Source organism: Sturnus vulgaris, chromosome 2 (assembly GCF_052056855.1).
Source record: "Sturnus vulgaris isolate bStuVul1 chromosome 2, bStuVul1.hap1, whole genome shotgun sequence".
In the NCBI taxonomy this organism is placed as follows: domain Eukaryota; kingdom Metazoa; phylum Chordata; class Aves; order Passeriformes; family Sturnidae; genus Sturnus; species Sturnus vulgaris.
In genome coordinates this window covers 64,134,630-64,147,270 of record NC_142244.1, presented here as the reverse complement: position 1 = coordinate 64,147,270, position 12,641 = coordinate 64,134,630, and the positions used below count along the sequence as shown (strand labels likewise).

The following is a 12,641-nucleotide window of genomic DNA, read 5'->3' as shown; positions in this document are numbered from 1 at the left end:
TCAGAAAATGTCTTAGAAAGAAATAAATTATCTGAGAGGCAAGAAAATGAGGCTCCCATTGGCTTTTATTTTTTGTTTGTTTGTTTGTTTGGTTGGTTGGTTGGTTGGTTGGTTGGTTGGTCTTGTTTTGTTTCTTTGAGTTTGTTTTTTTTTCCTTTTAAATCTTATTCTGGGGAAGATCATTCTCTGTTTCTGACTTATAACTCCCTGCTTTCATTAGAACATCTCTGTGGCAGAATTAAAATAATGTGAAAGAATCTTGTAAGTTAAAAACCTTGCGTTCAACATACTGATAAATACTGCACTAAAGTTAATGTTTGTTCCATTTCTGGTTCTACTGTAGAAAAGTATAAGTATCTCTATTGGCCTTAACATTTCTGGTTTTCGTCATTCAAATTATTTTGTTTACATTAAAAAATAGAATTAGCATTGTTACCAGAAAAGCAGCTTTAAAGTATTTGCATTTGCATAAATAACAGTTGGGTGTTTCAGGATAATTCAGGAGAATTATAAAACAACCCATCACTGAAATGGTCCTACAAAATTACTGACCCTTCCAATCATTAATCACCTTGATATTAAAACAGGAAACCCTCTATAAAGAGAGACATTTCACACCTCTCGGAACGATTGTTTCAAGATTGCATTACTCTAATGCACCTCATACTTTTATGAGCATGAAAAATATGATAAAAAAGATGGGCATTTCATTTCCAAATGAGCCTTCCTAATGTACCACATTCCTCAAAAAGAAGAAAGTGTTCAAAGTGTTGTATGAAAGGCAAAAGAGTGTGACTAGAAAAATCAGTCAGGTAGGACTTAATGGCCTGAGCAGAAAAGGAGAGAATGCAAGGCATAATATGGAAGAAACATCTAGAATAAAACCTGATAAGAGCAAAAATGGCTGTCAGTACCAGCTCCAGCAGCAGTAAGAAATCTTCAGCTTAACATCTAATTAGAGTAAATCTAAACAGTACAATGAATGCTGTGCCATGAAGACATACCTGAGCTGACAAATTTGTTTGTTTAATGGAAGAACAGTGTTGAATTACCTCCACTCAAGCTAATAAACCTCATTACTTCACAGAATTTTTTTGTCCCAGTGGAAAACTACAAAAATGCAGTTAGATATAAGGCAGTGCAAACGCTTCCGTCAAAACAGGTAAGGCAACAGGACAAGAAAAAAGCCGAGACAACCTAGAGACCAAAGCACTGTTATTTCATTTGATAGAATTAACAGTTTAAGATGGTTTTGGGAAATACAGTCCCAGTATTTTCCAGTGCAGAGGTTAAGAGGGGTTTTAGTACTGCAGGTGCACTAGAGAGTTCCTCATTTTACTGTGCAATAGCAGTCGTGTTCAAAACTATTTCCTTAGCTGTTTTCTCACAATGAATTCACAGTTTAGGGAGCGTATTCCAGCACTCCTAATTGATCTAATGTTATTTCTCTTATTAAAGGCAGCTTGGCATGGAATTTCTTTATCTCAGCCATTTCAAAGTCATTAGTAATTTAATTCTCCTTCTCATTTATTAATGGACCTACTTTAGACTGGTACCGATTTTTTCCTGATACATTTACACAAGCATATCTCACTCTCCTGCCACAACCTCATTAAAGATGAGATAGTGTAGTTTGATTATAGACAGGAATGGGAGGTATTTTTAAACTTACAGCCGCTTTGTAAGTTAAGTTCATACTGTCAGTCAAGCACAGGTCTGTTCAAATTCAGACATGTCATTGTTCATGATTGGGAGCTAGCTCAGTCTCAGGCTTTGACTGTATTCAAGAACACCCCAAATGGAAAGTTTCAGACACCTCATGTTATAAACAACCACCTCACTTTTACTTTAATTTTTTGAGCATGGTGAGAATGGAGAAGCTCTGTTCAGCAATTGGTGTTTCCAAAGTTTAATGTTACATAGAGATTTAATCTAGTTAGTATCTATAATACTCCTGTACCGGTAACATGTTTTTCATAGGCCAGTGAATTTCAGACAGCTGGAATTTGCAAAGAGGAGATAACCCTAATTTCATTGAGAGTCAAGGGCTGGGATCTTGCCAGAGTCTACAAAAGTCCTATTCTCTCTGCTGCTGTTTAAATACATAAACCTCCATCTTAACACCTTTTCCTCTATGACCACATTTATTACTACAGGAATGATCTGACCTCCAAACCTTTTAGCAGCTCTTCTACTGGTTGGCATGAAGTTCAAGAACCCATTTAGGACAGAATCCAAACTACTATTCCAGTTAGGCCTCTTCCAAGGCATTTCTTCTCGCTCTTCCTTGAACAAGACTCTGTCTTTGAGATTCTCCTTTTTTTTTTCCTCACAGATCCAGAAAAATTAATATAATATAATATAATATAATATAATATCATATCATATCATATCATATCATATCATATCATATCATATCATATCATATCATATCATATCATACAATACATAACATATTAAGTCTTTGATACTTACTCTTCTAGAAATGAATGGAGTTTTTTGTACTCTTACTAGTGCTTCAGGAAAAAAAATAAATAACTCAATAGGAGCCTTGTAAAAAATATTGGATAGGGAAAATGTTGAGTTGGAATATACTTCTGGGTGTCTTCTTGCCTAATCTCCCACTCACAGCAGGACTGTTGCCAGGAAAGGAGAAGTCAGCCATGATTTTGTCTTGTCTATGGCCCTCTGGTATTTTCACCCAGATCAGAAATTCTTTTCTGTCTTACCATTAAAATCAGACAGGAATAGGAGCCATCAACCATTTAAACCCTGATTGTCTGCTGGCATATAAATTATGATGCACCTTTTATTGCAGTAATACTTTATATTTTGACAGCACTTCCAGGGTTACAATACAAAACTTTTGGGAAAAACTCCTAACAAGGTCAATATGAAAAAGTAGGCCAGTTTCCATAAAAGTTTAGTTATCCAAAAGTTATGTATCAAAGTACCATGAGTTATATATCTGTAACTTACAGGCAATTCACCCTTCCAGTGGAATTTGCTTAGGCTCTCCATACAAAAGAGGTAGACACCACAGAAAAAGATCTAAAGGAATCAGTACCCTCTGAAGTGAGCAAACGACAATCAGCATGCTCAGCATGCACTACCCTGAAGTCAGAAATGACTCAAGGCTTAATCAGAGTAGAAAGGTGCCTAAGGCACCTTTTCCTTGAGGGGCAAGGGAAAAGGATTCGCAGGCACAGCCTAGCTGCCTGCATGTTTGGTCCCACTATGTCTGCATACTTCTTTACTTCTGGATTCCACTGGAGAAAGGGGATGGTGACTCTGGTCATCTATCACATGACAGTCACCTAGAAATAGTAAGCAAGATCCTGACTTTCAAACACCTTCGCTGGTTTTGTTTTGCTTTGCTTCTTAGTGGCTAGTCTATATGATATTTTGGCTGTTTGTTCTACAGACTTGTGAGATTTTAATCCCTCCTTATGCTTTAAGAAGTGTTTTTCCAAAAATCAATCTATAAAACATCACATCAACATTTCTTCTGTGCTTACACATAAGTATGCTTCCATTGTATTATTACTTACAGTTCAGCCAATATTTTTTCTGTCTTTGGCTTGATACAGGTAAATATGTGTATATTTAAAAAATATACATATTTATACCTGTATCAAGCCACGACATATGGCTTTGTAAACATATGAGCAAATATTATGTATGTGTATATGTATGTGTATGGAATTTTGGTCTGAGATATAAAAATCTTCAGACTGTTTTTTTTAAAAAATAAATGCATTCAACTTGCACAAGGTGAGAAAATGTAATGTTTTTGAGAACAATGCAGAGCCAGATACACCCAGTGCTCAACAACGGAGCCATGTAAGTAAAGTTCTCCTTTCTCAATTGGTATTGAGCTCTAGCTTTTTTTCTTGAGGAGGTGATTACAGTGAAAGAATATAAGCTTCTTATCCTAATGAACAAAATTATGTCACACCACATGAATCCCTGCTAAGTCCCTTTCAATGAGCACAAAATCTCACCTTACCTGTGGATCCTTAATTGCACACAACTATTTCTGGTTCCAAATTAGCAACAACAGCAAAAGCTCACACCTACAAGCTTCTCATAAAGGTAAGACCTTCATAGATCACTGAACTGACAACAATTAAACCTGATTAAAAACACTGTAGAAAAGCTGTCAAATTCCACTCTGAACCCTGATTTTCAAGTCTCTGTGACTCACTCAATTTATTCTTTTATATAAATGTAATTTACATAATGGCAAAAGCTGGAGTCAAATTTGTTGTTTGTTGTTTTGGTTTTGGTTTTTTTTTAATGTGATGCAGTATTTGTTGTAAAGAACTTAGATTTTTGCCTTTCTTTAATTTTTTAGGACTAGTCAAAAACTCAGGGAATGAGGATGTGGTTTGTATCAAGGGAATTAACCAACTCTCCCCCAAATTACTTTCATTTTAATGAGACTGAAAGAAATTACATATTTTAAGTAAAGTGTTAAAGATTCAGACCCGAAAAAAACATCTTTTATGGTTAGCTTTAAAAAGTGACGGCTGTCATAGCTTATATGAAGAAAGTCTCTGGTGCTCAGATTCATTGGGAAAGCCATTTATCCTCTGTCTTCATATAGAGGAAGAAACAGTCCTGTAAAAGAGCAATATGGAAAAAGACTACTGAGAGTCAGCAAATATATGTGCGTTTTGCAGAATCACAGAATTTATTAGGTTGGGAAAGACCTTTAAGATCATCTAGTCCAACCTATGGCCTAAAAACTCCTCATCAACTAAACCATGGCACTGAATGCCATCTCCAGTCTTTTTTTGAGCACCTCCAGAGACAATGACTTCACCACCTCCCTGGGCAGATTATTCCAGTGCCCAATCACTCTTTCAGTAAAGAATTTTTCCTAATGTCTAGCCTAAGCTTCCCCTGGCACAGCTTAAGAGTGTGTCCTCTTGTTCTGTAGTCACCTCTTGGTCAAAGCTGAGACACAGCACCAGTCATTAGGAGACCAGCAAAACCCTGTGTGAGCCAAGAATTCAGAAGTACAGAGAAGGCACTTTCCGTGGAGAATGCCTTAACATCTTCATAGAAAACTTAGCGAAACAAACTCTCGTCCTTAAAAATATGCCCAGAGGAGGTAAGACCACATGCCTACAATATAATACTCAAGCAGCAAGATATTCCTGCTCAGTGAACAGAATACCAGACTTGTTTGGAGAGCTCAAACCTCACAAAGTGTTTTCCTTTCATATCTGCTGGACCCAGGCTGAGAAGAGAGAGTTGGCAGGAGCATCAGTTCCTCCCATTGTATTTATTACATGTGCCTTCACAAAAGGCTTGTCTGGGATCACTGAATGTGAGCCTGTGCAAGTGGGTGGGAAGAAAAGTGCCTCTGGAGAATTATTCTCAAAAACACTCCCAGCTCAATGTGTTTAACAGTACTGAGGGTTGACATAGGGATTGAAGCACAAAATCAAGGATCCAGATGTAATATCATTACTGAACATAAACAGTCTGAGCCTCTGCCTATATAGAAATTGTACAGGATTCCAACCCATTGTGAAATTAAGCCACCAAACAAGACATTATGCTACAGACTCAAGTTCAGTGAAGGCAATAGTCTCTTTAAACCATCACCCAACTGGGGCACAGTTACACCATAAGATCAGCCCTACAGGGTAGGAGGTAATACACAATTTAGATGTATATATATTTCATGAGACTACTAAACTAGGTACATAAAATTCCAGTTTGAGCCAATTGTATAAATCACATTGACAGGATTACAATCAGAGTGTAAAACCACAGTATTTTTTAATACAAAGTTTCTTCAAGGATGAAAATCAAAGAACAGTTGATTTCATTTGGTACACAAAGAGATGATTTATAAAATGAAGAGATGATATTTTCCCAAACAAAATTTCACACTAACATTGGTGGAAGAAGAGAATCAAAGTGTAATTCAGGTTCTGGACTTCAGAGCTGCTGTTGAGCCTAAGTACAGAGCATTCAGACCATGTCACGCCGAGATCAGTATGCACAAATTGGTACCTGGGGACAACCCAGGAAACATTAAAAAGTGTAAACATGTTTTGCAAACAAGTCTTCTAGCGTACAGCCCAAATTGAATCTAACTTCACAAAAGTGGAAATCTTGCAGTTGTTTAAAGGTAAATTGTCTTCTGAGATGAGTTATTTTTTCACAGAGGACAGCTAATTTACTGAGATTTGACCTCCTGCCCCTTTACTGACATGTACTGAATGTGAGTCTAGCCCAAGGGTAATGAATGGTGTTTGAATGAGAGATGTTTTACACCAAATTGTGACAAGGGTAATAGCATGTCACTGAGACTACAACAAATGTCAGGAAAAGGCTGAAATCATAATGGCTTTAGAGTAATCATTATTTGCTGGTGGAAAAACTGCAACAGATTAATTCACCACATATCTAGTGTGAATGTGGTGCAGCTTGATGGAATGTGATCACAAGTAGTGTGTCATTGTTCCCTAGCCTTAACACATGAAGTCCAAATTGATGTAGCAAGTTACATGTTAACTAATAGCATATTACATCCTTTGAAGAACCACCTTTAAATTCATTTTATATTAGGTCTTTTCATCTTGTTATGAGTAAAAGTAACCTGACACTGATCACGTATATAAATCTTTACAAATTCCTGGCTAATAGAATGAATGCTGAATCAAACCAAGGAATCCAGATTATTTGAATAGAAAGTGAACTTCTTTTACTTTTTTTGTTGTTGTTCCTAAAATAAGTGATGCAATGAAGAAAATTATTTCTACTTAAGAGTGATTTTTACTTCAAAGAAACCAAATTAAATTCTATTCCTGATGGTTGTCCTGTTCTTTCCTCAAGTCATCATGACTCAATAAAGTAAGAAACAGGAATAAATGCCTTTTATTTTTTTTTTTTTTGTTTAATACCTAGATATTGAGTTCAGCAAGAGACAGAGAAAGCTAATTAAAGATAAATAAAATAGGTTATCAAACTGTGGGAAGAAACCTACACTGATACCTCCTAGAGCTGCAGACCCAAAATATTTTGCAATATTCTCCACATTGCATTTATACATCTAATTAAAGCAATTGTATGCATTAATTGTTATGATTTTTGTTCTCTACTGAAAATGTAAAAATAATTATAAGGCTTTTAAGCTACCCAAGATGCTTCTGGCAGACATTTTCACTAAAGCTGATATATCTCTGACAGTCAGCATGTCACTTTTCTGCCCTGGCACACATCTTAGTCCTAACTGGATTGGATCTTACTCTGGCATTTTTCCTTGCTGTACAATATGAAATAATACAGATAAGCGTCAGAACACAGAAAACTCATATTTATATGCTAATCCTGTATCAACCTGCTTACCCTTAAAGGCCTTTAAACCCCAGAGTAACTCATTTGGGAGAGTTTGTAGGTCAAAGACTAACAGCCTGCATTTTTTTCAAAAGACATGCTGGTCCATGACATCAAAACCAGAGATGTTAAATGCTACACTTCAATTTTTTGAAACAACTATTCCATAGGTTACTCCATACTAGTCCAAGCAGCAGTTACAGAAGAGAAAGGCTAGAACTCCATTAAAACCTCACCTCTAGAAAGAAGCAGAAAGATATGACAAACTGTGAGAAAAGTTCCTTTACTGAGCTGGGGAAAATCTGCAATCAAGATTTCTTGGTTTAAAGATCATTATCAGCATCAGCCAGCCAGCAGGTGAATTAAAATTTGTCGTGGCATAACACCAGCTGGCAACTCAGCACCATGCAGCCACTCACTCAAACATCCATCAGTGGGTGAGAGAGAGAATCAAAGCAGTAAAATCAGAACAAAAATGTATCTGCAGTGTTGCTGCTAGATAGATGGAGAGTGCTGCACACAACTACACAAAACAAGAACAAACAGTGGTTAGCTGGCATTTAATTTTTCAACCTTATAAAAACTTTCATAAACTCACTTTTGAAATAAAAGGAAACCCCAAGTCGTAATTAGCCTTAGGTTTTTCAGTTAGATTGCAGAGTTGTAAAATGGTTGTAAGAATTAGTCAGAATTGATAGTGAGATGTGAAACAATCAGAAAAAAAAATGTTACAGAGACTAAAAAAGAAAAAGAGTGGGCCAATACAAGTTTTATGCCCAACAATCAGGTCCTTGGTTTAAATTGGCTAGCTCATCATAAGATGGCATTGTGTGTAGTGCACATAAAGGTAAGAATTACAATGGTGCTGAAGTAATGGGACAAAAATGGCATTAGAATATTGGACAACTCAAAAATCTTGTCTAAGAAGAAACTTCTTAACACAATCATTGCTTATCAGAAAATATCTTATTTTATACTCTGTTCTAAATCTTATAATGTCTGTAAAAAGTAACTTTTAAAGCCATCATTTTGATTTACTGGTGTTTTTTGGAGAACCTTTTCTGGACACAAAGATGATGATAGTTATTGCAAGCATTTAAAGTAATACAGAACCTTGAAAGCAGGAGATGAATGTGAAAACAAGAAAAAGAGGGTCTAGAATAGTGTCAGAATTAAAACAAATAAGCTTCTTTTTTTTCACTTCTTTTAAATGCTTCACCCAGAATCACAGCTTAATATCAGTGTACATTTTCTAGTTAAACATTAATATATAATTTCATATAACTCAGAACTTTGATCACCTACTTGCAAACTTCAGCCAGTTAGCCTAGAATACAATTAGATAAAAAAATCAAAATGAGCCTTGAATATCCAAGATGAGAAAAAAGACCTCTTCTCTCAATCATGAATCTGGATACTTGCTGTATAATATGGACATAAGCACCTTTTATATTGTAATGCAGTTTGTTTAGACTGCTTACAACACAAAACCAGAGAAACTTGACTTGTGATTAACTGCATCACTTAATCAGTTTATAACCACAGTACCTGGAACAAAATATGAAGAAATCAGACTCAAGTATCTGTCTTAAAATAGTAATGCAATCATAAAATAGAATATAGATAACAGGTTTTGTTGTTTTTACAATTGCACACTCTCCATCTGAAACACAAAGAAAACAAAAAGTTGAAGCTGCTAATTCTGACAGCTCTTAGTTAACAGCCAGAGCTCCACAGACCTTTTTTAGTATTCATGAGTCTATGCTGACTTACACAAAGACAAGATTCATCTTTTATTAAAACATAATATGTGAAATGAACGTCCTTTAATTTTCTTTCAAATAGCCATCTTCAGCTCTGTTAACTCTATTGAATTCCACTCTGTATCATCCAGGTCATATCTCATTTCCCAGTTCCAAACATCCATCAAAGACTAAAAGGTTCTGGCCTATTTTGCACATTTTTAATTATGTTATAAAGACTGACAAGACACAAAATTCAGTTTGTGAAAATCTGAACAGAAAAGATTTTTATGTCAATGTCAGGCACAGTAACAGAAATGACATCACAAAATCATTAAATCAGATTAGCAACGATTTTTAAAGAAATTAATGGCATTACATCCCAGCCACAAAGAAAATGAGAGGGGAAAAAAAGCCATACACAAGGAATAAGCAGTACTCCAGGAGCCTTTTTGGAGAAGCTGTGCAAGTTTCATTGTTGTTCTGCCTCTTCCTTACTGTTTTAGCTTTTACTTTTGCTATTTTAAAATTTTGTTATGCCAGTGGATGACACAATTTAGGTGAGAGCATTTACTCACTCTCAAAAATAGATTAATATGATTTTACATTGCACTGAAATCATACACAAAAGTCATAATTTCTTTTGAACTAAGGCAAAGAAAACTTAAAATTGAAAAGAAAATGGCAAAGGACAAGTAAGCATATTGCCTAGAAACAAAATTTACACCAAGATCTGGAGTATATTAATCAAATAAATAGCCTCAGTGCAATAAAAAGCTTTATTAAAAGATTGATGACAACAGGCAAGCAATCTATTCTGAATTTATCAGCTTTCTCTGATACTGAGTGGTTCCTAATAACTCTCAGCAAAAACTTAGCAAAACAAATTCTAGGACTAATGAAATAATTTTTCTACATGCTATAATTATAGACGATGCAAACTTAACACTCAGAGAAGTTTTTATTATCATATAAGCCCTAATGTCAATTTCACATATACATATAAATTTTAACACCTGAAAATAATGTATGAATAATAGATTGTTGGTTAAACTTCTAATACTGTGATAATAGTCACTGACCATGAATCCTTTTCTCCTTGTCATATCTGTGTATCACCTTGACTTACAAGGATAAGAAACTTTAAGCATTTCCATTTCCTTTGCTACTTGGCAGTATCCAAACAACATAAAATTTTCACAGAACTCAGTGTTCTTGCATCGTCTCATAAGTGTCCAGGGAAGGGCAACAAGGTCAATGAAGGGTTTTGAACAAGAATCCTGTGAAGAGTGGCTGAGGGAGCTGAGGTTGTTCAGCCTGGAGAAGAGGAGGGTGACGGGGAACCTTATTGCTCTCTACAACTGAAAAGGAATATTTTATTTTATCAGACAAATATTTTTCTTAGTACTATAATTTCCGGCTTTCTATGTACAATGTATCTTTTCCTTAGCCTTCCTGCAGTAACTTCTACTGGCTCCCCGGGTTCACAAACTCTACAAAGTCATCTCAAAGTAATAGGGAAAAAAATATTTCCTGAGGTCTAAGCCCCAGGAGGTTCGATGCCCTCTAAGTCTCTGCTTATACTACAAACTCCAACTCTCCCTGTCTCTTCTTCACCTGCCCTTGACACTTCTCTCCAGTTGACCTCTCTTAGCTGACTTCTGGGAAGGTAGAGTCCCTCCCTCCAATAAGTTTTATTGAATCAAAGTACCAACAGCTGAACAAAGAAAACACACCACAGTTTCAGCTTTTTACCATGTGTGTTGCAGAACAGAGATTTTAAAAAAGAAAATCTGACACAAATCCTTCTACTCCCTTACTTTAGCTTCCAAAATAACTTCCTGGGAATGGAGTAGAAGGTATCAGCCAAATGCTAAGACGAAGGACTAAGTCCAGGTCTGCTTCTATGGGAGAAATAGATCCCAAATATTTGTGGTAGGAGCATGATATTACCTCAAAGCTACAGTGGCAGAGAGCAGTGTCCCTTCCTCCTGTTGAAGTTGGGGTGCTGCACACTGAGTGTCTGGATGAAATTAAATGGAAAGGCAGCAAGAAGGATCTTGCCTGAATAACCTGGTGATAAGGTGTTGATATTGGAAAGCACTGAATTCAAGCTTGTTTAGGATTTCCTTACTTATCCCAGCTGCATCTCTCCACTGAGCATAGATGGAACAAAAGCAAATATGCTTTTAAATTTGAGGCCTAAATTTAAGTGGGATGAATTTAGACCTACGTACCTGTACCAGACAGGCTTATCCAAGGTAGAGGCTCATCCTCTGCTTTGTGACAGAGCTCTGGGGGGAGGTGAGTAGGTGGAGAATATATCAAGGAGGGTGGGAGGCTGACTACTGGAATTTTATCTGGCCTTCCCTAAGACAGGCCCAACAGGCAGATAGAGAGGATTCCATATCCTTTCTTCATTTGGCTGAGCACAGTGACTTTAATGGATGAGGGACAATAGTGAAAAGCTCCTGCTGGATGCAGAAGGTAAGTCTCCACTGTGACTGTCCCACCTTCCCAGTGCCCTGGCATAGTAGGTACAAGGTTCTGCAAACAGAACCAAACTATGACAATGGAGATGTTGATCTGGGCCAGAGGTGTCACTGAGGTTTAGTCAGTCTATGCCCTGTGTCAAAACTGCTTACAAAAAAAAAAAAAAAAAAGAGAACACTCTTCTGAAGGCCAGATATGTAGAGGGACCCCCTTAGGGACCTCTGCTGCTTCCCTAGAAACCAAGATGAAGATGAGAAGAGAAAGTTTGCTGCCAGGTAAGCACACCATTTTTTGGGGGGCAGGATTCTTCTGTCTGCCATCTCAGTGGAGATAGGGGATGGAGAACCATGCTGCAACAAAGATGCTAGGGATATTGGTCTGTTAGAAACCATGGAAGTGCCTAAGACTGTCATACATAAAGTCAGGCTTCTCCCCCAGAAATGTGGTACCATCAATAGCCCAACAGAAGTGCATCTACACCAATGTAGATAGAATGAGCAAAAAAACCCTAGAAGAGCTGGAACCTGATGTTCAGCAGGAAAATACAGTTGTCATCACAGAAACATGGTGGTTGACTCACAACTGGAGTGCTACAGTGGCTACAAAGTGTTCAGAAGGGACAAGCAAGGACAAAGAGGCAGTAGGGTAACCCATAATTTTGGGACAATTTTGACTCTTCAGAGTTTATTGATGGTGATAATAGGGTAAAGTGTTTTTGTGTAACAAGTAGGGTAAAGGCTAACAAGACATATAATGGTGCATCCCCTCCAGAATATAGCTGAGAGAACTGTCATTATCACAATCCCAAAAAGCTGTGGTGAATGGAGTTAAATCTAGGTGGCAGCTTGACATGCAATTACACTTTAATCTCCAATATTTCTACTGCTTATAACAGTGGTCATATTCTCACTTTATTTTCCTGGGTCAGCAGTGTGTTTACCAGAAAAGAATAAGGATACCTTTGGGAAAGGGCTGTTATTAGATCAGTCGTTTCCCCCTTCTCATAGAAAATAAATAACTGTATTTATTACTACAATGTACAGCAAA

The 12,641-nt window shown here is 36.7% G+C and overlaps 1 long non-coding RNA gene across 1 annotated transcript in view; it reads right to left on the bottom strand.

Annotated features, from left to right (window-relative positions):
• Positions 1-4,491: 4,491 nt before the first annotated feature.
• The window catches only part of LOC148224828 (uncharacterized), a 127,089-nt gene continuing 118,939 nt past the window's right edge, over positions 4,492-12,641 (bottom strand). Inside the window, exon 5 of the long non-coding RNA XR_015801522.1 lies at positions 4,492-4,623. This is a non-coding gene — a long non-coding RNA (uncharacterized LOC148224828). The remainder of the gene's footprint in view (positions 4,624-12,641) is intronic.